The sequence below is a fragment of the Equus asinus genome, chromosome 9 (assembly GCF_041296235.1).
Source record: "Equus asinus isolate D_3611 breed Donkey chromosome 9, EquAss-T2T_v2, whole genome shotgun sequence".
Taxonomy (NCBI): Eukaryota; Metazoa; Chordata; class Mammalia; order Perissodactyla; family Equidae; genus Equus; species Equus asinus.
This window is the reverse complement of record NC_091798.1, coordinates 82,162,538-82,188,571: the sequence shown is the minus strand read 5'-3', so window position 1 is coordinate 82,188,571 and position 26,034 is coordinate 82,162,538. Positions and strand designations below refer to the sequence as shown.

The following is a 26,034-nucleotide window of genomic DNA, read 5'->3' as shown; positions in this document are numbered from 1 at the left end:
GCGACCCCACGCCACGCAGAGGTGAGGATACGCAGGACGTCCTCTACGGCCACTTCCGTGGATCTAGGTTAGAGGCGGGGGGTGGTGCTGACCTTGAGAGCGCGTCGGGGAGGCGCAGGCGCAGCCCAGGTAGGTGGGCGGGCGGCGCGCAGTTGCGGCGCGTGCCAGGATCCTGAGGTAGGCGTGTGGTCTGGGTCGGAGAGCTTCCTCGCCCTGGAGGTGGTGGAGGTGCAGGTTGGTAAGCGAGGTAGGGGCCGACTCCAGACGCGGCGGATTTAGTTGGGGGTTTTGGAAAACCACAGTGAGGCCGGGCTCGTGCTGAGACCACATCGGAATTGACTCAGCTCAGGACGCCCTTTCTCCCTTTGCCTTCTCGTTTCCCCGGCTCTCACTTCTTGGAGACTTTGCAGATCTCCACAGACCCGTCCCTCTGTCGTCTCTGCGACCTGCTTTAGGGGATCCTCCAGCTCTGCCCTTCTTCAGGGCAGGGGAATTTGATCGTGAGAAGTTTCTTCGCTATTCACAGATACCAGCTGAAGCCAGAAGGACATCTACCAAGAGCAGAGAAACCAGGAGGAGAATTCTGCCTATTTAATGCATTCCGAAATGGACCGTTTCCTTTTAGTTTAAAAAATATATTTCATCATCTGGAAAAAAGTGGAACTCCTCTATAAGTCTTAATTTTGTGTTGTTTTTTCCGAAATCTGTACCTGTCAACTCTCTCTGCCTTTTTATTTGGCTATAACAAGTTATAGTACTGGAGGCAGGCTTGAAGTGGATATACACAGCACCTTTAACCCGGAAATTAATGTCACAACTTGGGGATCCTTGCTTCAGTCGGTCATGATAGATGATCTGCAGTTTCATCTATGGGGTCTGTTTTGCCATAGTATCTAGTTTTATCTTAAAGCTGGAATTGGAAAGGGAAACTGAGAAGCTTCAGAAGAAGTTAAGAAGGTTGGGCAGGCAGGGGTGGCTGTAGGTGTTAAGTGTCACTGTCCTTATCAAAGTACCTGGAGAGCATGAGATCCAAGCTATAAATGGTGAAAAACCGTGGGAGTCAGAGTTCTGAGCCACTCAAAGAAGCATGCATAGGGTAGTTGCTTTAAGTTAGAAAGGGGGCTGGAGACTGAATGTATGAGTTGTTTTTACTTTGAATTGGGGGGGTGGTTAATTGTATGACAGAGAAGATGTAGGAATCATAAGTAGTACTAACACTGGAAACAGCTAGAGATGGGGTGGAGCTCGGAAACTGTGAAACATCCTGCTGAGCATGGATCCAGAACTTCCCTGAGGGTTCCACTTCTGCTGTATAGGGTCTAGGTTGTAAATTAACAAGCCCCAGGGCATCTGCAGATGCTAAGTGTGATAGAGAGGGATTGGAGTTGTCTGCTGGTGTATCTGTGGGAAACAGCTGCTATCCTTGAGGAAGAAAAGGTGGAGAAGGAAAGTGGCTATCTGTCTGCCAGTGACAACACATGCTGTGAAGTCTTGCTCTTCTCATTTCTGACGCTGTGGTTCTTAGATCCATCCTAAACCTGACAGCCTCATTGAGGTTCACAGAGCGTCTCCTATGTGACAGTAAGACTGAAATTATTATCAGAGTGGAATCCATTCCTGCCAGAGTAAAACCGTGAAAGGAAATCATAGTATTCATTATCTGCTTATTATTATTATTACTATTATTATCATTATTTTTGGTGAGGAAGATTGGCCCTGAGCTAACGTCTGTTCCAGTCGTCCTCTATTTTGTATATGGCATTCCGCCACAGCACGGCTTGACCAGCAGTGTGTAGGTCCACACCCGAAACCCGTGAACCCCAGGCCGCTGAAGGAGTGTGCTAACGGAACCATGATGCCACCTGGCCCACCCCTCTGCTTATTATTTTTAATAGATTGTGGGCTTCTATGTTTCTTATTTGGTGTATGGCAAGTTGATAAATGACCCTTTGTTAATACCCTTTAGTCTTCCTATTTCATTGTGAAAAATCTGTTATAAGTAATGTTTTTTAAAAATTAAAATACATGCAAAAATGTTTTAAGGCAGCATCTCCCAGTCTTTTTTATCCCACAGAATACTTATAATGTTTTCTATCGGTTACCTGCCTTGAAGTAGAGGGATTTACCTATTTCCATTACTTAAAATAGATGAGAGTCTTTGACAGAGGTATAAAGAAAGGGGAGAATTATGAAAAGGGAAAAAAGATATAGATGACAGATTAAAAAGAAATTTGGTAGTTTTGGCAAGGGAATTAGGAGTACAATCTTTGATAAAAATCTTGGTTGCTTAGTATTAGAGCTTTGTGATGAGATGCAATGTCCTGAGTGAGAACTGTTCTCAAGTACTTAAGAACACTAACACAAAATTACCTCCTCTTTCAACACCCACAGTGACCTGGAACATTTTCAACCTTTGAGAACTATCACTTTTTCAAAGTCCAGCCTCATGGTCTTTGTAAAATGTTTTCCTGATTAGCTCCTCCTCTAAGAAATTTCCAGCACTTTTTCTTACATTTAATAAATATGATTATTGTATGGGTTGTTATATGGTGCTTTTGTCATTTTCCCCCCAATGTATATTGTTTTCCTAATTTACATAAACACCTGGAGAGCTGGAACCTTTTTGTGTTGCCCGCCCCCTTCCCCTTAAGAAATACTATTTAAATGAATGTTGTGGACAAAAATCACTTCAGTTAAATTGCTCTTAAAATGCTTTATGGACAAAAATATTACTTGTAGCAATACTTATAATGGTTAAAAATCAGGAACAATCTTTAGCAATTAGAGATTGATCAAATTCTATCATATATACTTAGTGGAATATTATCTATTTTTTAAAAGTCATCAGGCTAGTCTTTCTAATGGAAACTGTTTGTTTTCTAAGATAAAGAGCTGGATGCAGAGTTGTGACTATTATAATTGCTTTGACGAGGAAAAAATCCTAAGCATAGAAACAAGTAAAAAAGGAAATAACCAAAGTATGTAACTCAACATTCCTGGAATGACCACACGAAAACCACCTTTCTGTAAGGGGGTAATTTTTTAAAACTTTATTTCCTTTTACTTAAGAAAGGATGAAAGGAGCTCCCCCCCCCCGAAATTATGCTTTGTAGCATCCACCTATGTTACTCTCATCTCTCTAATTTGGCAAAAACAAAGAAACCTGTTCTTCAGAAGGGTATTGCAAACCTTTAATAATTCAATAGCCTTCCTCTGAACTGTTCCTTTATTTACATGTTACCATAGTAACCTTGATATCATTTGATACCTTTTGGTATCAGGAAAGTCTAAACACCCACCATCAAAAGCAGTAAATACACAAAGCCATAAAAAAGTACCTATCTGTTTAAAAACTTAAATTAGCTTTATTCATTCATTAAATATTTGAGTATCTACTGTGTCCCAGTCACTGTTCTAGGCTTGGAGAAACAGTGGTAAATAGAGCAGGCATTGTCCCTACTATCAGGGAATTTACATTTTAGTGGTAATAGACCATAAGTAAATAAACAAGAAAAATATAAGATACTAATGGTCCTAGGCAAGAAATTAAAGTAAATGACTGTTTTAGATCAGGTGACTAAGGAAAGCTTCTAAGAAAGTGCCGTTTAAGCTGCTGTTTGGTAGGAGAATCCAGCTTTGCCCATATTGGGGAAATCATTACTTGCAAAGGGGACAATAATGCAAAACTCTAAGGCATGAACTAGCTTGGAATATTTTAGGAAGGAAAGAAGGCCTGCCTGGTTGGAGCATAGTGATAAGAGAAAAGTATAAGTTTGGGGGTAGGAAAGGGCTAAATTATGTTAGCATTGAAAGCCAGGAAAGGGTTTGGATTTTATTCTAAGTACAACAGAAAAAGCATTTAACCTGAGGAGTGATATGAAATAATACATTTTTTAAAACCTACTCTAATATTTTTTTAATTGAAGTGTTTGGTCTGCTTACATGTAACACAATTACTAATGAACTTGGATTTAAACCTATTGTCTTATTATTTGCTCTTTATTTGTCCCATCTCTCCTATGTTGTTTTTCTCCTTTTTTGCCTTCTTTTAGATTGATTATTTTCACTTATTTCATTTCCGGCACCTCATAAGCTTGACAGTTATATTTTAACAACTTGTACTTCCTGGACAATATAAGGACCTGAGAACACATTATCCTCATTTACCACCCCACCCCACGTTGTATACGTTGTATAGACTTAATATATATTTCTTAAATTCCTCAAGACATTATTATTTTTATGCATTTAATGTGCATTTATATTTACTCAGATATTTACTTTGTTGTGCTTCATGACTCCTTGAGTTTTTGAGCTTCCATCTGGGATCATATTTCTTATTCCTAAAGAACATGCTTTAGTATTTCCTTTTGTAAATGTCTGCTGCTGACAAATTCAGTTTTTGTCTCCTGAAACTATTTCACCTTAATTTTCAAAGAACATTTTTCCTGAATTAGCAGCTATTTTATCATTTTGAAGATAGATTCCATTGCTTCTGGCTTCTGTAATTTTTTTGAGAAATAATTTTTGCCCCTTTAAAGGTAATCTCTTTTTTCCTCTGGCTGCCTTTAAGATGTTTGTCTTAAATTTGAAGCAGTTTTACGATGATGTGACTAAATGTTGTTTTCTTTGTTTTGTTGTTTGTTTTCTTTTTGAGATTTGTAATGCTTCTGAATCTGAGATCTATTTCCTTATCCTGTTTTGGAAAATTCTCAGCTATTATCTCATCAGATACTTCTTCTGCCGCACTCTCTCCCCGCTCCTCTCCTTTTCATACTCCACTTAAATGTATGTTAGATCATTTGACTTTATCCCTTATGTTTCTGTTCATTTGTCTCTCCATGGTTTATTCTGGATAACTCTTACCTTTCAGCTCAGTGTTTTCTTTTTAATAGTCTCTAATCCGCTTTAAACATATCTGTTGAAGCATTTATTTCAGTTATTATCTTTTTGGTTGTCAGTTCAAGCATTTCTGTTTGGTTCTGTTTTAGTTTCTGGTTATGTAGCTAGTTATCTATCTCAATTTGATATTTTATTTTCTCAAACATATTAAACATAATTATTTTAAAACCTGTGTCTAGAAACTATGAGGTCTGCTATTGCCTGAAGCTTCTTTGTTTCTTTGTTGTGGTTGCTGTTTACCATATTGTCTTATTTAATTTTATGTTACATTTTTTTATTTTATATTACTTAAGTTATTTTTATTTATAAAATTTTGTTGATTTATGTTATGTTGTTTTTGATTAGATGTCAGAACTAGTATATGAAGAAATTATAGTTTGAAGTCTAAAATGATGATATTTTCTACAGAAAGGATTTATGTGCCCTGGCAAGGGCTTTGGACACTAGTAATCTAAAATCATCTTAATCTAGACAGTGATTGAGATGATTGAAATCTGAGCAGATCTACTTCTAGTTCATACCCTCTAAGGTCTCAACTTGAAGCCTGTAGAATTTACCAGAGCAGGCCCTGAACTCCAATTTTTGTCTTTTTAACTCCGTGAGTTAATCAGAACCTCTGTTCAGCTTCTCAGCCATCTTCTCAGGAATCAGCAAATACCCCAAAGCAAAAGCTATCATAAATGCTGGGTTCAGCAACTCTGGTTTTTTCTTCTGGATTTTCCACTGCCTCATTAGGTCTCTAATGCCTTCAGATGTTTGTTTTATATTTTGTCTAGCTTTTCTAGTTGTCCTCAGAAGAAGTACTAGTCTAAATTATCTAGTCCATCATTACTAAAAATAGAAATGAAAAATACTTTAAGTACACATGAACCATTTACAAAATTTAACTATAAAAAGTGTTAAAATCTCAAAGGACTGGTATCATTTAGATCACGTTTTCTAATCAAGGTATAATTAAGTTAACAATAACAGAAATCTAGAACACCTCATATATTTGGAAAATAAGAATCCCATTTCCATGTAAGATGGGTCAAATTCAAATAAAGATTCTCAATGAAAAATAGAAAATACATATTCAAAACTGAACAATGACAAAAATACTACATATCGACATCTAGAGAATGCAGCTAAAACAGTACAGTCGTGTGCCAAATAACGTTTCAGTCAACAGTGGACCACGTATACAATGGTGCCCATAAAATTAGTACTGTATAGCCTAGGTATGTAGTAGGCTATAGCATCTAGATTTGTGTAAGTACATGCTGTGACATGTACATTGTTCGCACAATGACAAAAACGCCAAAAGACACATTTCTCAGAATGTATCCCTGTCATTAAGCAATGCATGGCTGTACCTAACATGGAAATTGAAAACTTTAACTACTTAAGGAAGACTGGAAATTAAAGAGCTAGTAATCAGTCCTAAACCTCAGGGATTAGGAAACGAATAATGGAAATAAAATTAAAATAATGAAATGAATGGAACAAAAAGCAAATATTTAATACAGAGGGGCAACAAAGTCAAAAGTTGTATCTTTTAGTAATATTGATAAATCTTTGACAAGATTACTCAAGAAAGAAAGCAGACACAAAGATTAGAAATGAAAATGAGGACATTTTTACAAATGCTGTAGAGATTGAGGAGATAGCATGAACAATTTTATTAAATGAAAAAATAGTAAGTGAAGTAGACAGTTTTCAGAAAAATGTAACTTTTCAAAAGTCATTCAAGAAGAAATAGAAAATAGGAGTAGTCTGCTTGCTATGTAAGAGATTGAATCAGTAGAAATTTTCCAAAAAGAAAATATATTGCCCAGACAGTTTTGCTAAACATTTAAAGAACAAATCATTTCAATCTTAGACAAACCATTTCACAATATAGAAAAGAGAAAACACTCTTCTATTCATTTTATTAGGCTTCTGTAACATTGACACTAAAACTTAATAAGGACAGTAAGAGAAAGTCCAATCATATTCATGAAGATAAAGGCAAAAGTCCTAAGTAAAATAGCAAACATAACCCAGCAAATGTGTAAAAGCGATAATAAATATGATCAGGTTGAATTTAACCAAGGAATGTATTTTAACATGTTAAAAGATTAAAGGAGAAGGGGCCAGCCCAGTGGTGTAGTGGTTAAGTTTGCATGCTCTGCTTTGGCAACCTGGGGTTCATGGGTTCGCATCCTGGGTGTGGACCTACACACTACTCATCAAGCCAGCTGTGGCTGCATCCCACATACAAAATAGAGGAAAATTGGCAGAGATGTTAGCTCAGTGACAATCTTCCTCAAGCAAAAAGGGGAGGATTGGCAACAGATGATAGATCAGGGCGAATCTTCCTCACTAAAGGGACAAAAAGATTAAAGGAGAAAAACGATATGGTTGTCTGAGTAGATGCAAAAAAAAAAAAAAAATGCTTTTGAAAAAATTAACATAGACATGGATAAAACCTTTTGCCAAATTAGAATTGTGCAGAACTTTATTAAGTCAATAAAACCTACAATAAACATATCTGAAGATGAAATTTTTGGAGCAATCCCTTAGAATCAGAAACAAGTGCCATATTGGAGATCCCAGCCAGCATTGTAAGACAATAAAAACAAAAGACATAAAGATTAGAAATGAAGAAATGTAATTTACAGATAAGTTGTTAAAATAAGAGCTTTGCAAGAATTCTGGATGTAATAAAAATATACAAAAGTGAATTGCATTTCTCCAGCAGAAATGAACTCTTAGTGATGTTTTTAAAGGACAGTTAGCAGTAAAGGGGCACATTTGAATGGTGCAAATAGCAACTAGACTTTTGATGGTGAACATGATGTCTATACAGAAGTTGAAATGACATACACTTGCAATTTATACATATTATAAACCAATTTTTTAAATGATTTTTTAAATATACTGTTTACCATATTGTTTTAAAAATATTAATTACATAGGAGTAAGCTAAAAAATATAGAAGACCTTTAAGGGGAAAAAAATCACAAAACGTTATTGAAAGACATTAAGAAATATCTAATAAAAAAATACACCATGTTCAAGTATTACGAGACTCTGGAGTTAAGATGGCAATTCTCCCCTATACAGTGAAAGCAATTGCAATAAAAATCCCAAATGAGTTTTGTCAGAAACTTGAGAAGCTAATTCTGAAGTCTATATGAAAGAGCAAAGGGTCAAGAAATTCAAGATAGTCCAGAAGCAGAAGACTTAAGATAGAACTGACATGTCCAATAGCAAGAATTACATAAAAATTATATTAATAGGTGTTCGTAATAGCCAAAAGGTGGAAACAACACAAATGTCCATAAGCTGATCCAAGGATAAACAAAATGTATATCCATACAGTGGAATATTATTTGGCTATAAGAAGGAATAAAGTACTGATACCTGCTGTAACATGGATGCACCTTGAAAACATGCTAAGTGAAAGAATCCAGTCCCAAAGACCACATATTATATGATTCTATTCATATGAAATGTCCGCAATAGGAAATCTATAGAGATAATAGATTAGTAATTGTTTAGGGATGGTGAGGTTTAGGAAGATGGGGACATTAGAGTAGTGATAGCCAAAGGATATGGGCTTTCTTTCTAAGGTGATGAAAATGTTCTAAAATTGATTGGTGATGGTTGCAGATATGTGAATAAACAAAACCATCTCATCATACACTTTAAGAGGTGAATTGTATGGTGTGTGAATTATATCTCGGTAAATCTGTTAAAGCTATAGTAATTAGGATAGTGTGGTATTAGGGATGGAAAAATTGATTTATCCTGTAATACAAACCTAGAAATAGATGCACTTTTATACTCTTGATTTCAGACAGAGGTGACATTGCAGGCCAGCAGGAAAAGCAAGAGCATTTCAATAAATCGTGCTGGATGTCCACATGGAAGAAAATGAAATTGGACCTCACTCCTCCTTTTTTTTCTTTTTGAGGAAGATTAGCCCTGAGCTAACTACTGCCAATCCTCCTCTTTTTGCCGAGGAAGACCGGCTCTAAGCTAACATTCATGCCCATCTTCCTCTACTTTATACATGGAACACCTACCACAGCATGGCTTTTGCCAAGCGGTGCCGTTTCGGCACCTGGGATCCAAACCGGCGAACCCCCAGGCTGCTGAGAAGCGGAACGTGCGAACTTTACCGCTGAGCCACGGGGTCGACCCGGACCTCACTACTTAACATATACAGAAAAATCAGTTACAGATGAATTAAAGATTTAAATATGATAGGAAAACCTATTAAACCTTCAGAAGACAAGATAACGAGATATCTTTATGACCTTATGGTAGGGAAATGCAAGCTCTGTGTGAAAGAAGGAATTGTATATTCAAAACCATTAAAAGCCTCTGTTCAAAAGAAACCATAAGCCTTTAGGGTAGTGTTTGATTTCACTTAGGCATAGGAAATGTAAAAGATGAGCCTGTAACATTTTGTTGTTCAAGATAGCAAGAAAGCTATCATAGGCTTCCAGGATCGTGCCAGTGGACTCAGGAGACAATTGAAAAGCATCTCACTGGCCAAAGATCGGACAATCTGAGTATCAATAAGGATACACAAGTTCATAGAAATTCTGAAATTCACCTGAGCCCAGGTTGGAACATATCAAATGCAATGGATTAGAACTATCAAATGTCTTTAAATCTGTGAGTTCATAATGATAGTAAAACTAGCAAAAAGTATCTAGTTGGCCAACACTGGAATCAATTCAGTATTTTGAAAACAAGTTTTTAAAAAAAGGAGTTAATCAAGCATTTGTCCTGCCTTTCCTATATGAGCTGTACCACAGGTAACCAAATAGTAAATGGGGGGGGGGGGGGGGGAGTTTCTCTACATACACATATTAATAAATGAAGAAGGAATGGTAGAATTAGAAAATTGCCCTTTTGAGATTCCTAATGAGTAAATGGATTTATTCATTGCACATCAACAGCTGCTAACATGACAAACAAGGGAACTTTACATGCCTCTTAGTGGAAAAACACACCATCAGCTATTGAAAAATCTTACCCAAGAAATTGAGCCTGATACTAGGAAATGTAGAGAACGTGTTAAACAACATGGCTATGCAATCAGGAAAATCCAATTTATGGAAAATCGTGAAATAAATTAACTTCAACAAATATGTTGCAAGAGAGTAGATGGAGAAAACTAGATTAAAAGAGGCTTACTTAAAAGACATATGAAGCAATGTGTGAACCTGTATTAGTTATCTATTGCTGTATAACAAATTATCCCAAGACTTAACAGCTTAGAACTAAAAAATATTTATCTCTTACAGTTTCTGAGGGTCAGGAATCCAGAAGTGGCTTAGTTAGGTATTCTGGTCCTGGATTTCTCATGTGTTTGCAGTCAAGCTGCAGTCTTCTGAAGGCTCAACTGGTGATAGACAATCCACTTCCAAGATGGGTCACTCACAGGGCTGCCTCAGTGTCCTCACAACATGACATCTGGCTTTGCTCAGAGCAAGTGATTCAACAGAGAAACAGAAGCCAAACTCACTCAAAGTGATAGACCATTATTTCTCCTGTATTCTCTTAGTCCCACAGATGACCCCTGATATAGTGTGAGAGGAAACTGCACAAAAAAACATGAATACCAGGAGGCTGGCTACCATAATTTGGCCTCCAAAGATTCACATTCTTCCAATATGCAAAATGCACTTATCCTCTCCCAAAGGTCCCCAAAACTCATCCCCTTACAGCATTAGCTCAAAGTCTAGAAATCTTGATCAAGTCCAGGTGTGGATGAGGCTTTTTAGTGTACTTCCTTAAGCGCAGCTCCTTAAACAGAGTTCCTCTTGATCTGAAGACCCATAAACTAAAGACACAGAGTATCTGCCTCCACACACCTACTAGAAAATGGATGTGATAAGCTCTATAGACCTGTGTATTTTAAATGACGCACATAGGTTCACAGAAATTCTGAAAGCCACCTGGGCATGGCTTGGCAGTTACTTGATTAGGATTCAAGGCCTGAGAGTAATTCTCCATGGCGCTTAACTCTGCCTTTTGGTCTCTTGGATTCACCCACTGAGTCATCCTTCCTTTTCCATGTTTACAGCTATGTAGTTGTCTCTGCCTATAGAAGCTTTGATGTTCAAAAGGCTCTTTTCGTTTGGTTCTCTGTCTCTTTCGATTCAGGCTGGCAAACAGCTAATATAATTCTCTTTAAAAAGTCTTTTTTAAAAATTATATTCTTATAATTCTCTTATAAACTTTATGGTCTCCTGTGAATTTTATTTGAGTTCATGCCATTAGACAAAGCAACACTCATAAATCTCTTCCACATAAAACCTCTACCTTGGGATTTTGATGCACTACACTCATAAACTTGTTAGAAGATTTGAAATTTGATTGAGAGGTCCTGTGAGGCACACCCTTTGTGTCTGAATGAAAATACTCTGAGGCCCCACACTAGATCTTTCTGAGGTGTTAAAGGGCTTTACAACTATACCCTCAACTTCGTATTTTCCTGTTAGTGCCCTGGATTTGTTCCTCCTTCCTTTCCTAATTTTGACATCATTTGTCACCTGGAGAAGCTGGGAATCTTCAAATCCCACAATTTCTGGCTCCTTTTTGTTTAACAGTTCTTCCTTTAACTTTCCTCTCTCCTCACATTTTGCTATAAGCAACAAGAAGAAACCAGGTGACATCTAACTTTCTGGCTAGAAATCTTAGCTAGATCACCCATTCATTAGGCATATTTTCTACTTTGGACATAATTGCAGGTGACAAATTTGCTGAACTTTCTGCCACTTTCCTGCAGTTTCCAATTAGACTTTTCTAATCTGTTAAGACCTTATCTACAGCCTCCTCAAAGTTATGTGTCTACCATTTCTTCAAGGCTCTTCAAACTTTCACTAACACTCTCTTCCAAGTCCTTCCACCTTCTGCCCACTGCCACTTCCAAAGCCACTCTTATATTTTAGGTGTTTGTTATGTCAGTAAGCCACTTCCAGGTACAAAAATCTTTATTAATTTTCTAACGTTTTATAACAAACTATCCCGAAACATAGTATTTAAAGCAACAAACATTTCTTATATCATGCGGTGTCTGAGGGTCAGAAATCCAGGAGCAGCTTAAGTGAGTGGTTCTAGCTTGAGGTCTTTTGTGAAGTAGCAGTCAAGCTGTTGGCTGCGGCTACAATCATCTGATGGTTTAATTGGTGCTGGAGGACCCACTTCCAAGATGGTTTACTCTGTTGGTTATTGGCAGGATGCCTCAGTTCTTCACTGGATATTTATCAGAGTACCTCAATTTCTCACCACATATGCCTCTCCATAGAGTTGTCTAGCTCTCCCTAAAGCAGATAATCCAAGAGGAAGAGACAGAAGCTACCATGTCTTTTATGTCTTTTTTGACCTAGCTTCAAAAGTGACATACCATCACACAGATATGTGGCCAACAGGTTGGTCACACATACCAACCAAGATACAGTGTGAGAGGGCATTACACAAGGGTGTGAATACCAGGGAGTGAGAACCATTGGGTACCATTTTGGAGGCCAACGTCCACAGGACTTTATCTGGATCATGATTCAAACAAACAAACAAAAAAGCACATTTATGATAATTAGAAATTTGAATGCTTATTGAATATTTGATGATATTAGGGAATTATTGTAAATTACTTTATGTGTTATAGTAATTTTTAAAGATCCCTTATCTTTTAGCGATACATTGAAATGTTTAGAGATGTAATGATATGTCTGGGATATACTTCAAAATAACAAGAGATAGGGAAAGTGGGTGGTAGTGTAAGTGAAGCAAGATTGGTTATGAGTTGATAATCATTGAAGCTGGGCAGTTCATAAATGGGAGCTCATTATTCTGCATACTTGTATATATTTTTTTAATATTTTCTATTAAAAAAAAGACACCATAAGGCAAGTAGAAGATAAGTCACAAACTGGGAGATCTTTACAACCCATAATGGCAAAAGGATTAGTATTCACACTGTGTAAAGAATTACTACAATTTAATTACTTAATTAATTTTGAGGAATTGTAGCCCTGAGCTAACATCTGCTGCCAATCCTCTTCTTTGTTTTGCTAAGGAAGACTGCCCCTGAGCTAACATCCGTGACCATCTTCCTCTACTTTATATGTGGGATACTTGCCACAGCATGGCTTGACAAGCGGTATGTAGGTCCACAGCCGGGACCCAAACGGGCAAACTCCAGGCCACTGAAGCAGAATGTGCGAACTTATCCGCTGTGCCACCAGGCTGGCCCCACAATTTAATTAAAAAAAAAAAAAAAGATAGATAATGCTCTCCACACTTCCCCACAAACAGGTAATTTGTAGAGGAGGAAACCTGAAGAGATGTTGAACCTCAAAGAAATGCCATTTCACACCTACCACATAGGCAAAAATTTAAAAGTCTGACAATATCACCAGAACATTTATCCCTTGCTGGTTGGAGTATAAATTGATATAATCAATTTAGAAAACAATTGGCATTATCTAACAAACTTGACGATGTACATCTTCTATGACCCAGGAGAAGTGTGTACCAGGATATATGAGCAAGAAAATTCATAACAGTATTATTAGTGTAGTGAAAGGGAACCAACCCAACTGTCCATCAACTGTAGAGTGGTTAAATACATTGTGTATACTCATGCAGTAGACTACAACAGTGGGAAAAAAAGAATTACAAATCCTTGGACATGGATGAATCTCTAACAATGTTGAGCAAAAAAGCAATTCACAGAAGAATATTACAGTAGAATTCCACTTTTACAAATTAAAGAACCAATAAAAGTAAATATCTTGTTTAAGGGTGCAAACATAGAAGCAAATCTATAAACTAAAGCAAAAGAATGGTAACCACAAAAGCAAGACAGTGATTCTCTCTAGCTGCAGAGAGAAAGATGGAATACAGAAGGAACATAAAAGTGTGATATATGTTGCTTTAGCCTCAACAGTCCTGATTTGCCGATTTTCCTGGTATAGTAACTAATAGCACTCTCTTTCACTCTCAGAAGGGTTCTGGTTTGGATAATAAATTATATGTTCATCTTTTTTAAAGTAACTTTTCTTCCTTTAATCTAGATTGAGGGCATATGGACCTTCCTTGTATCATTTATCCTTATATCACACAGGTGTATTACAACTGCTCATTTGAAACTAGCCCCAACATTTAATAATATAATTTTAAATTTTAGCCAGTGACAACACAGTAAGAAAAAAATCTGTATGTAGGACAAATGTAAGTAGGATTTGAATGAAGCCCTTATCATCTGGGTGGATGTGGAGATAAATAACATACCATGTGCCTGGCATTGTGTTAAGCCCTTTATAGATATTACTTCATCCTCATAGCAAGGCTTTTAGGTGGGTATTATTATTTTAATTTTGCAGATGAAGAATCTGAGGCACAAAAAGTATATGTAACTTAACCAAAGTCGTACCGTAAATGACAGAAGATAATTTGAACCCAAGGAATGTTACACCAGACTACGTGCTCTTAACCACAACGCCCAAGTCCATAATAGACATTCTTAATCTTTTTTCTACCATGGATTCCTTTGGCAGTCTGGTGAGGCCTATAAAGCCCTTTTTAGAATCAGGTTTTAACTGTGTAAAATATGCATAGGATCATAAATGAAACCAATTATACTAAAATACAGTAAGTTCAACAGAAGTGTGTATGTATGTTCTTCTTTATTAATGCATCAAGTAACAAACTCTAGCAGAAGGTATAATATTATCTATAATTTTAAAGTAGTGAACACCAATTTTATGTTGAGATTTCTACAACTATAGTAATGTGATGGGAAAATATCTGTGATTTTTATGGGTGAAAAAGTCACCGGCACTTCTGATAACACTGTGATTTATTGCCTATTCACAATTGAAAGAAATACTAAATTTCACTTAGAGATTAGCAAAAATTAAGGTATAATATTTTTCCCATTGAAATTCACTGCCCTCTGTTTTGTGACCTTAATTCATAGACTTTGTGACATATTTTACTTCAGAGAGGTCATATTCCCCACCCCACCTCCCACTTTCTGGTCTGGGGTTACACTCAAAATGAAATACACAAATAAATTAGTTTATTAGAAATAAAAAATGTTTCTCCATGTGGTGAACTTAAGTGGGGGATGAGAAAAAGGGCTGTGTTAGAATGACCAGGTGTACATGTAGCTAATGGGAAACTTGAAACTGCTTTAGAGCATTTTATTTGACAGGTTTCAAACTGGTTCCAAACACGTACTGCCACATGCATTTATTCATAAAAGAATTCATTATTGATACCAAAATGCCCTACAGTATACTGTTTGTCGATACCTGTAGCAACGTAACAATCAAAAAAGAAAATTCAAATAGTTGGACACATTTAAAAGTTCCATTGGGCTAAAAGCAAAACATTTTTGATTCGTCTTTCTCATGATTTGATGTCCCAGCAGAGCAACTGGGGAACCTAATTCTGACCAACAAGGAAGAATTGCTTGGCTAATTGGAAGTGACAGAAACCTTGGGAGAAAACAACCACATACTGAGGATAATTATCAGAAGGTAACATGGGCCCTAAAGGATAGTGTCAAGAAACCTGAAGCCCCCAAATGAGGTGAGACTTGCAAAAAATGCTAAGAGAGGACAAAGAATGGGATTTTAAAATTCTGTTCAGAGCCAGAAGAGGATCAAGGAAGGGAAAAGTCCACTTCCAGTTTCTGGTATAAGATTAGAGCTGACAGAGAAAGCAGAACTCCCTAAATATTATTGTGCTTCATTCTGTACAAAGAGAACTTGAGAAGTAGGGCGACATTATAGAAAGAACTATGTGTGTTTGTGGGCTCAGGCAAACCTGGGTTTAATTCTCTGTTTCAGTACTTAGTAATTATATTACCCTGGGTCTCCTTTTCCTCATCTGTATAGTAGAGATAATCATATATTTCTCTTAGGATTGTTCTGAGTGATGGAGGCAACACATTCAGAACACTGAGCCAGGCTCACAGTAGTGACTCAATAAATAGCAACTTATTAATATTACTCAAAATAGTAGTATAAATATTGACAGGAAGCAGTACTCTTCCCAAATAGGAGAAGAAAATCTAAGAGTACCTAACAGTTCCAGTTTAGATTATATTATGTGATATGAATGGCTTATATTGCAGTCATTGGGAGGCAAAGTACAAATGAGACCTGAGAACAACTGTCCTCATCTTTGAAGAATTATGGGAAACAGAATAGGTGCTAGAACACTAAACATGGGCAAATGTCTGCCTTTAGGGTGAAAAGTAGAAATTTGAAACCTGGAATTATTTGCTTTTTGACTCAGTAATGTTCCCTCTCATTGGTATAGTATTCACTCGCCCAGGGAAGGGGGAATTTCAAAACAAAGCAACTGAAACAAAGAAATAGATTGAATTTTCCAAAGTGCTTAAAGTGAAGACACAAGTCTTGAAACCTAAGGTGATGAGGAAAGAACAGATTTCTTGAACTTCTTCAATGCTTCAAGAGGTAAAATTGGAAAGAAGAAGGAAAAAATTGTATCCTTAAGCAAGATCTGGTGGGTTGAATGGTGGCACCCAGAAAGACATGTCCATGTCCCAATCCCTGGAACCTGTGGGTGTGACCTTATTTGGAAAGAGTCTTTGCAGATGTAATTAAGTTAAGGATGTTGAGATGAGGAGATCAATCACCCTGGATTGTCTGCTGGGCTGTAAGTCCATTGATGCATATCCTTAAGTGACATAAGAAAGGAAGACACAGAGAAAAGGAGGCAATGTGACCACAGAGACTAAGATTGGAGTAATGAGGCCACAAGTGAAGGAATGCTGACAGCTACCAGAAGCTGGAAGAGGCAAAAAACAGATTCCCCCCAGGTCCTCCGGAGGAAGCACAGCCCTGCTGACACCTTGATCTCAGAGTTCTGGCCTCATAACTTTAAGAGAATAAATTTCTGTTGTTTTAAACCACCAATTTGTATATATTTATTATGTCAGCCCTATTAAGTTTATACACAGAGTTTAAAGAGAATCTAGCAATATCTCTAGAAAGATTAGGTTTTTCTGGGTTGGAGGGAATGGAGGAATGTGAAATGGACGGTGGAGTGTGGAGAAGGTCTGAGGGACTCCTTGGAGGGGAGAACCAGAGTGGAGTCAGCAAATTATAGACCACACAGTCTCTGCTTGGACAGAGATTGCCAGAGTTTAGAAGAAATCTGACAGGGTTGCTGTGCATTGCCAGAACCAGGATGCCGTGTGGCAGCCAATCCAATATTCAAAGTGCCCTCAAGGAGTATTTTATGTCCTCAGAGAGAGCTTCTGTTTGACAAATGCTTTCCATTCCCCACATAGCTGACTGTATGCCAATACTTTACTCGATCCTATCAAAACTACCCATAGGAAAAAGTACTTTTTCAATATTCCCTGGCAGTCTCAAACCGTCAGAAATAGAGGAAGGATCACAGACAACTAAAGGGGCTCCAGTGACGTAGAATGGAAATCCATGTCACTCGGAAACCCTACTTTCAGTCTTTTTTTTTTTTTTTAAAGTTTGGTACCTGCGCTAACATCTGTTGCCAACCTTTTTGTTTTTTCTTCTTCTTCTCTCCAAAGCCCACTGGTACATAGTTGTATATTCTAGTTGTGAGTGCCTCTGGTGGTGCTATATGGGATGTCACCTCAACATGACCTGATGAGCGGTGCCATGTCCGGGCCCAGGATTAGAACCGGCGAAACCCTGGGCCGCCCAAGCAGAGCACGTGAACTTAACCACTTGGCCATGGGGCTGGCCCCCTCTATCTTCACTCTTTACTCAACTGAGACTTCATTCAATTGAGAGTCCTTAACACCTCTGATCCTGCACCAGGACCACAGTGATCCTAGGCAAGATTCTAAAAGGAATTCTTAAAAGGATGCTCGGGGAGCATCTATAAGAAAAAGCAGTAATCAATCAAATACGGTATGGGTTTACCAACCAGAATTTACCTAATTTTATTTTCTTCCTGACAGGGTTACTAGACTAGTACACTAATAATGTGCAGTAGACAATATGTATCTGTGTCCAACAGGCATTGTTGACATTTTTCATCATATACTTATGAGTAAGTAGGAAAGGAAAAAGGGCTAGATGATAGTCCTTCAGGGAATGACTTGACACCCAAAGGGTACTTACTCTTGGATGGTGGTCAGCCTCTCCAGAGGTTTTTAGTGTAGAACCACAGTGCCTATCTGGGTCAACACTGTATTTCATTGACTTGAGAGAAGATACAGAACCCATATTAAGAAATTTTTATCTAAGTCAAAGTTGGAAAGGGTAAGATGTTTTACAAACCTTAGATATAGGTTGATGTTGACTCTGGGCTAAATTCTAGATAGTCAGAATTCATAAAATTTTGGGAGTCTGTAACCATACCAACAGAGTCCAAAAAAAATTGGGATTTTTAAGTTTATTCACTCATTTAGATGTCACAAATTTATGGAACATCTACTCTGTGTAAATGTCTACATTAGGCTTTAGAAAGATGATTAAGTTATTGTCCTTGGATTGCAGAAGTTTAAAATCTGGTGAGTGAAACAGACTTGTAAAGAGATATATTATAGCATAAATGTCCTTTGTAAGGCCCTATATTTAGTAAAAGTTAAAAAAAAATTAATTGGGGCCAGCACTGGCTGCCTAGTGGTTAAGTTCAGCACACTATGCTTTGGTGGCCTGGAATCAGTTCCCAAGCATTGACCTACACCACTCTTCTGTCGGTGGCCATGCTGTGGTGGCAGCTCACATACAAAAAGAGGAAGATTGGCAACAGATGTTATCTCAGGGTGAATCTTCCTCAGCAAAAACGAAAAACAAAGAACAATTAATTACATTTAATTGTTTGGGATGGACTGGCACTTTGTTGTTAGTGCCTCAAGTCAATTCCGACCCCTATGGACCCTGTGTACAGCAGAATGGAGCCCTGCTGGTCATTTTTGCACCATCCTCTTGTCTTCTGGCGCTATATCAGACAATGCGCTGCTGCTATTCATAGAGTTTTCATGGTCAATTTTTTCAGAAGTAGGTGGCCTGGTCCTTTTTCCTAGTCTGTCTTAGTGTGGAAGCTGCAGTGAAACCTGTCCACCTTGGGTGACCCTTCTGGTATTTCAAATCCTGGCAGCGTAGCTTTCAGCATCACCAGCAGCATGCAGCTGCAACAGTATGACAGCCAACAGTTGGGTGGTGTGGTTTCCTGACTGGGAAACAAACCCCTGCCACTGCAGTGAGAGCTCCAAATCTTAACCACTAGACCACCAGGGCTGGCCAGGACCGGCAGCCACCATATGTAAAACACATATAACAGGGGCTGGCCCAGTGGCACAGCGCTTAAGTGTGCACATTCTACTTCGGCGGCCCGGGGTTCACCAGTTCAAATCCCGGGTGTGGACATGGCACTGCTTGGCATGCCATGCTGTGGTAGGTGTCCCACATATAAAATAGAGGAAGACGGGCATGGATGTAAGCTCAGGGCCAGTCTTCCTCAGAAAAAGAGGAGGATTGGCAGATGTTAGCTCAGGGCTAGTCTTCCTCGAAAAAAAACCAACAAAACACCACATGTAATGGTTTAATTAGCTGGAAAAAATAACATTTGCCAAGAATAGGACAGTGGGCTGGTATTCTTATTCTAGCTCAAACAAATTGGTTTTCTGAAAAATTAGCAAGGACTTAAACACTGAAAGGAGGAAATACAAATAGCCAATAGAGGATATAAAAACATTTAAAAATTCATTCTCAATTGTAAGCGAATAAGACAACAAATTTGAAAAAAATCAATAAATCATAGTATTCCATGCTTGCAAAGGCATGATGAAATGGACACTTATGTACTGCTGGTACAAACACAATATGGTAATTTTTTGGAAAGTTTTTATATACGAGTCAATATGCAAGGCAACTATTGTCTTCTAGTAATCTACTGTAAGAAAGAATCTAAAATATATACATAAAGTATATGTAAGGAAGTCCATAACAGCATTATTTATAATAGCAAAAAAGTTGAAGATGAATGGTTAAAAAGATGCGTATAGGCATATTATGGAATGTCACAATCAGAATTATGTGTCTTAAAAAGAAGGTGTCTGCAATATTATATTCTATTATGTTATATTCAACTAGAAGGCTAGGGATCATGGCTTCTCACTGTAAACCCTTTTGGACATTTTTGAACTTTGTGCCATGTGCATGTAACACATCTAAAAAAGAAACAATTTAAAAATAGAGTATTCAGCTTAAAATTTTTGATACATTTACAAATATTTTTTAATGATGTAAGAAAATACACCAAGTGAAAGGCAAGGAAATTTCCTTATTTCCTATAGTGAATATAAGTAATTGGAAAATATACTATGGCTGTTACTAGAAATATTTTAGCATTTTGTACTGTAAGAAATCTGGGAGCAGTTTACATACAAGCAAGAAGGATGGTAAAGAAGCTCATCTAAGGAACGGTTGGAGGAAAATGTGAATGTTTAGCCTGGAGTATATGTGTGAGAGCACGATGGCTGTCTTCAAGTATCTGAAGTGCTGTCATGTGGAAAAGGGACCACACTTCCTCAGGAAAGTCTCGGGATGAAACTAGACCCATTGGCAGGAGCTATAGTAAGCCATTTCAGCTCAATGTCAAAACACTTAACAGAATTGCTTACTTGTTTATAGGCCATTTCAGCTCAATGTCAGGAAACACTGCCTAACGGAACTAGACAAAAAATGAGTGAATTTCCAGTCACTTGAAGGATTCAAGCATAAATTGTGACCTACTTGTTGGACATCATAGAAGAGATTCAAGCATCAGAAGTGTATTTTTTGGTACGATTCCAGCTGTATGAGAAGTTATTTAACCTCCCTGGAACTCAGTTCTCCACAAAATGGGGAAGTTTGACTAAATTACCTCCACGTTCCTTTTGAGTTTTAAATTATTTTGATTCTGCATTGGTGTAATTACATTTGGCTCTCCTTTCCAATTTACATGATATCAGCCTTTTATCATTTGAAATACATCACACTATACTTGTGAGAATTAATGAAGATGTTTAAAAAAGTATTTATAAAAATACACTATGTAAGCGTAAGATATCGTTATAGTTCAACATTATTTGCCATTAGGAAAATGCAAATTAACACTACCATGAGATACCACTACGAACCTATTCAAACAGCTAACATAAAAAATACTGTTGACAACAAGTGCTGACAAGATGCAGAGCAACTGTATCTCTCACACTTTGCCAGTGCGAACGTAAAATGATACAGTCACTCTAGAAAACAGTTTGGCGATATTTGATAAAGTTAAACATATACTTACCATAAAACCCAGTAACCCAACTACTAGAGAAGTGAAAACTTACATTCATACAAAAATCTGTACATAAATGTTCACATCAACTTTATTTGTGATAGCCGAAAACTAGAAACAACCCAAATATCCTCCAATGGGTGATTGAATAAACTGTGGTACATCCACATCATGGAATACTACTCAGTAATAAAAAGGAACAAACTTGATACACACAATGACTTGCAAGGATCTCAAGGCCATCATGCTAATTGAAAAGCCAATCTCCAAAGTTTACATATGGTATGATTCCATTTATATAGCATTCTCAAAATGGCAAAATTATAGTGATAGGGATCAGATCAGTGGTGTCAAAGGTTAGGGTTGGGGGGAGGGTGTGACTATAAAGGGGTAGCATGAAGGAGTAACCTTGGGGTGATGGAATAATTCTGTATGCTAATTGTGATCACTACATTAATCTTTTACATGTGATAACATTTTATAGAACCATACAGTAAAAAAAAATTATATTTGGCATCAAGGTTCTGGAAAGCAAGGAAATTGTATCTTCATTCACTTTTTGTTTTCACTGACTTTTTTATGTTTAGCTATGAACTGTCTTGTAGTCAATAATACAGAAAGTTTTTCATATGAAACACTTTTCTTATTGAAGAATGCTGTAGAGATAAGGGTGTGAGGTGTACTTACTTGATGGTAATTTTACTCCTTTTCTTTAAAGGAGTAAATGGTCAAATGTGAAAGTAAATTCAGGCAAAGCTCACTTTTATTTACATTTTATTCTTGTTTTTAAATTTTACAATCACATTTTCAAGGAAGCCTCTGGAAAAAGGTTTTTACATAAATTTTCACAGCTCACTCAAATGTGATCTATATTTTACTATTTTTCTTATGACTGAAGAGACTGTCCATGCCTTGCCAGGTTCTACTTTAGCTGCTGATTCTCTCTGTTTGTACTTAACTAAACTTACTTCCATTCAAATTGCATAATAAACAGAGGAGCTTAAATTTAATTCCTGTCCTAGGATAATATCTATACAGAGAGTTTATCCCAAGAGTGAAATTCTCTTATAAGATGATTCTTATGGATACTAAAATATTAGCCTCTCTCAGACAGTGTAAGACTGTTCTTGTGTTGACATTACCACTGTTCACCAGTATTTTCAATTCTATTCCCTTTTTTGGATATGTAAAAGGTTACATTTCTTAGTTCTGCAAGTCAGGCAGGGCCATGTGACTAGTTCTACTGCTGGAAAGTGACCAGAGGTGATGTGTTACTTGGAGGCCAAATCATTTAAGAGTGAGTACATGATTCCACATGTTGTCTTTCCTGGCACCAAGAGCCCTGTGGCATCACCTTGAGATGGAGACACCAGAAGAAGCAAGTGATCTGGCATGTTGAGCTGCTACATGAAGAGCTGCTGTGGAGAAACTCCTGGACTCTTAGCAAAGTTGCCTGAGTAAGACATTTTACATGCTAAGCCTCTGAGATTTTGGTATCATTTATCACTGCAGCATTATCTAGCCTTTCCTGGCAGATAGAATCTGTATACTAACTTTGACTATATTAAAAGTTTTGTAGTCATTTGTGCTTTCTATACAGCAGATGAATAGTTATATATAAGTTGTCAGCTTATCCAATAAGAAAATATTTAATATGATAAACATTTCAATTAATAACTTATTCTGTTAGTCTCTACCATCAACTTAAGATCTCAAATTTCTAATCTAAATGAATAATAATGCTTTTAATTATATATTCCTTTATCTCAAACTTATATCTTGTATTAATCGTTACCAACCAATAAAAAAGGATACATTTGTTTATGCAGTCTTTCAATTCACTAAATAAGCATGGATGTTTCTGGTCATGTTTCCTGGGAAGCAGACCATGAGATAGAGATTTGCATGCAGAAAAATTTGTTAGGGACTTCTTTTGGAATTAACATTTGTGGTGAAATATGGGATTGGGCAGAGAGAGAAATTGGGCTGTGATATAGTTACAACAAAACCTAAGCCAGTCCTACGGGTCGCTCCAAAGCTAGAGGGGCCCTTCAGAGGTGTTCTAAGTTGACACAAGGGGGCTGGGCCTTTGCATACCCATCAGTGACCAGTCATTGGATACAAACTGCCCCCAGGGACTAAGTGTGACCTAACGTAATTCCTGGATAGAGCTGACAGCTTGAGGGGCTGTGAGCCAACAGCATTCATAGCAGCTGGACAAACAAGTCCTTCAGTCCTGAAGAGGAATCTGGTGTTGGTGGAATCCAACTCAGTGTTCAATACAACTGATAATCCACTGAATCAATAGCTGGACACAGGACGTTTTAGGGATCAAACCTTGGTGCCTTTCCTAAGAATACAGATTATAGTGCTTGCTAAATTTTTAAACCCTATTCTGCAAAAGTGGAATGTCTAAAATATATTAGCTAATCCACATACCTTAAACAACACTAATTTCACCAATGAAAACCCATTGCTAATAGTCATTATGTTAATTAACAAAATTCCAGTGTTGTTCAAGACAAATATGACTAAAGCATTTGTCACAGCTTCCTCTGGATTCTTCCTGTCTGAATCTTGTCTCTAAATATTACCATATCTGCCTTAAGTGAACTTTTCATGCATGTTGTAGTCATATATGGTAGCCAGTCTTCAAATTTTCCCTCAACTACCTTAATACCAATGATCCTTAGTATTCATCTCTTTGTGTAGTTCCCTCCCACACTGAATAGAGATGACTTGTGTAACCAATAAGATACTCTGGAAACGAAGACAGAGGACTGCCAAGGCTAAATCTTAAAAGACATTGCAGACTCCGCCTTGTTCTCTCTTGGATTATCTATTCTGGAGGAAGACAGCCATCATGTTGTGAAGCTGTTCAAGCAACCTTATGGAGAGATCCACATGGGAAGGAACTCAAGTCTCTTGCCAATAGACAATACTAACTTGCCAGCCATATGAGTGAGCCATCTTGGAAGCAGATCCTCCAGCCCCAGTCAAGTCTTCAGCTAACAACAATAGCACCAGCCAACGTCTTGACTCATGAGAGACCCTGAACCCACACTACCCAGCCAACTTGACCTAGGCCTGATCTACAGAAACTGAGATAATAAATATTTATTGTTGTTTTAAGTAGCTAAATTAGGGGTAATTTGTTATGCAGCAATAGATACATCATATGTACATCACAGTATATAAAAAGGACAGAGATCTGGAACTTAATTGAGGTTATAGAAGAGATTGTATCAACTGTTGTATGTATGTTTCCTTGTTAATAACTATTTATTTAAAAAATGTCTGTTTAATGGACAAAGAGATCAGACTATTGGTTACCAGAGGGGAAAGGGGGTTAGTGGGGTGGGCATAAGGGTTAAAGGGACACATATATATGGTGATGGACAAATTACAACGTACAACTGAAATTTCATAATGTAATAAACTATTATGACTTCAATAAAAAAAAGTGTGGTAAACAAATACATATATTTACTTGAAAAAAAAAGTCTGTTTATATGACAGAATTTGGTCTGAGACTTGCTTTTATTGTAACTTAGTAGCAAGGCTTTATCAAAGTAACCACCCCCCTCACTTATCTCAAAAATTGGTGGCTACTTTTATCCGTCAAAAAGAACAAAACAGTTATGCATGACCAAATTGGCTTAGATTGTTTTGCGAGACAGTCCTATTGATTTTTCTGCCTACTGTAGCTTGATTCTATTCACCTCTCTTTATCACCATCATCCATCCAGTCCAGGCTAACTTCATCTCTCACCTGGACCACTACAACAATCTTCCTCTCATTTATTCATATTCATTGGTCCTGTTCCATCCCATTGTCAAAATTAAAGGTAGAGTGATCCTTTAAAAACACAAATCTATTCATGTAATTCTACCACCACACCTGACTCCATTTGATATCTTACAGTGCTTGGAAAAGACCATAAGGCAAAGACATAACTTAGCATGGCCTACCAAAACCCTGCCAGGTATGGACCTACGAACCTTTTGAGCGAGGTCTTGCACTCATCTCCTTCATGCTATCTGTGATCCCACCACACTGGCCTTCCTTCAATTACTAGTACTCTTACTGTTCCCACTCACCACAGAGGATTTGCATGTCGTCTTTCTTCGGCCTTGAAATATCTTCCTTTTCCTCTTTGTCTAGTTCAAGTCTGCCTATCCTTCATGTCTAGTGCATATGTCAAATCCTCAGCAAAACTTTCCCCAATCTCCCTAATTTACTCCTATAGCATTATACATCCCTCCTCTGTGCACCTATCACATTGAAATATTACATTTGTTTGTGTAATTATTTGATTAATGTTTGTGTTCAGTGCTAAACCTTACATTCTATAAGAGCAAGTACCATATCTGGTTTAACTCATTCATGTATGCTCTGGAGCCTACCACAATGTTGAGAACATAGTGCATATTTGATAAATATTTGATTAAGGTCTAGATAACTGATTAACTAATTGAAAGAACTCAGGTGTCTACGAATGTTGCTTCAAAGCCAGAGTACCTAGGTTCAAATTCTGGCAGTTTTTAACTGTGTAATATTAGGAACAGTTTTACCTCATTGTTCCTTAGATTTATCCTCTGTAAATTGGGAATAATAATTACCTTATAGGGTTTTGCAAGGACTAAATAAATTAATATACGTTAAGGACTTAAAGCCATTCCTGACACAGTAAGTACTATACATGGCAGCTGCAAGAACAATTATTATTAATATATTTGTTCCTTTTGTCATGCTAGTCCCTCAGGCCATGGCCCCGAGTTCCTTGGACAAGTTCATTCTTTTCTTGTACATATCAAATTTTAAGTGTCTATGTAAAAACA

The 26,034-nt window shown here is 37.4% G+C and overlaps 1 long non-coding RNA gene across 2 annotated transcripts; it reads left to right on the top strand.

Annotated features, from left to right (window-relative positions):
• Window positions 1-30: 30 nt before the first annotated feature.
• LOC106841209 (uncharacterized) lies at window positions 31-24,662 on the top strand. Of its 2 annotated transcripts, XR_006533957.2 has the most exons (4): window positions 31-129; window positions 15,326-15,486; window positions 22,531-22,649; window positions 23,905-24,662. It is a non-coding gene; the product is annotated as an uncharacterized lncRNA (long non-coding RNA). The 2 variants fall into 2 exon arrangements; XR_011505968.1 differs by lacking the exons at window positions 22,531-22,649; window positions 23,905-24,662 and adding an exon at window positions 16,222-16,837.
• The last annotated feature ends 1,372 nt before the right edge of the window (window positions 24,663-26,034 follow it).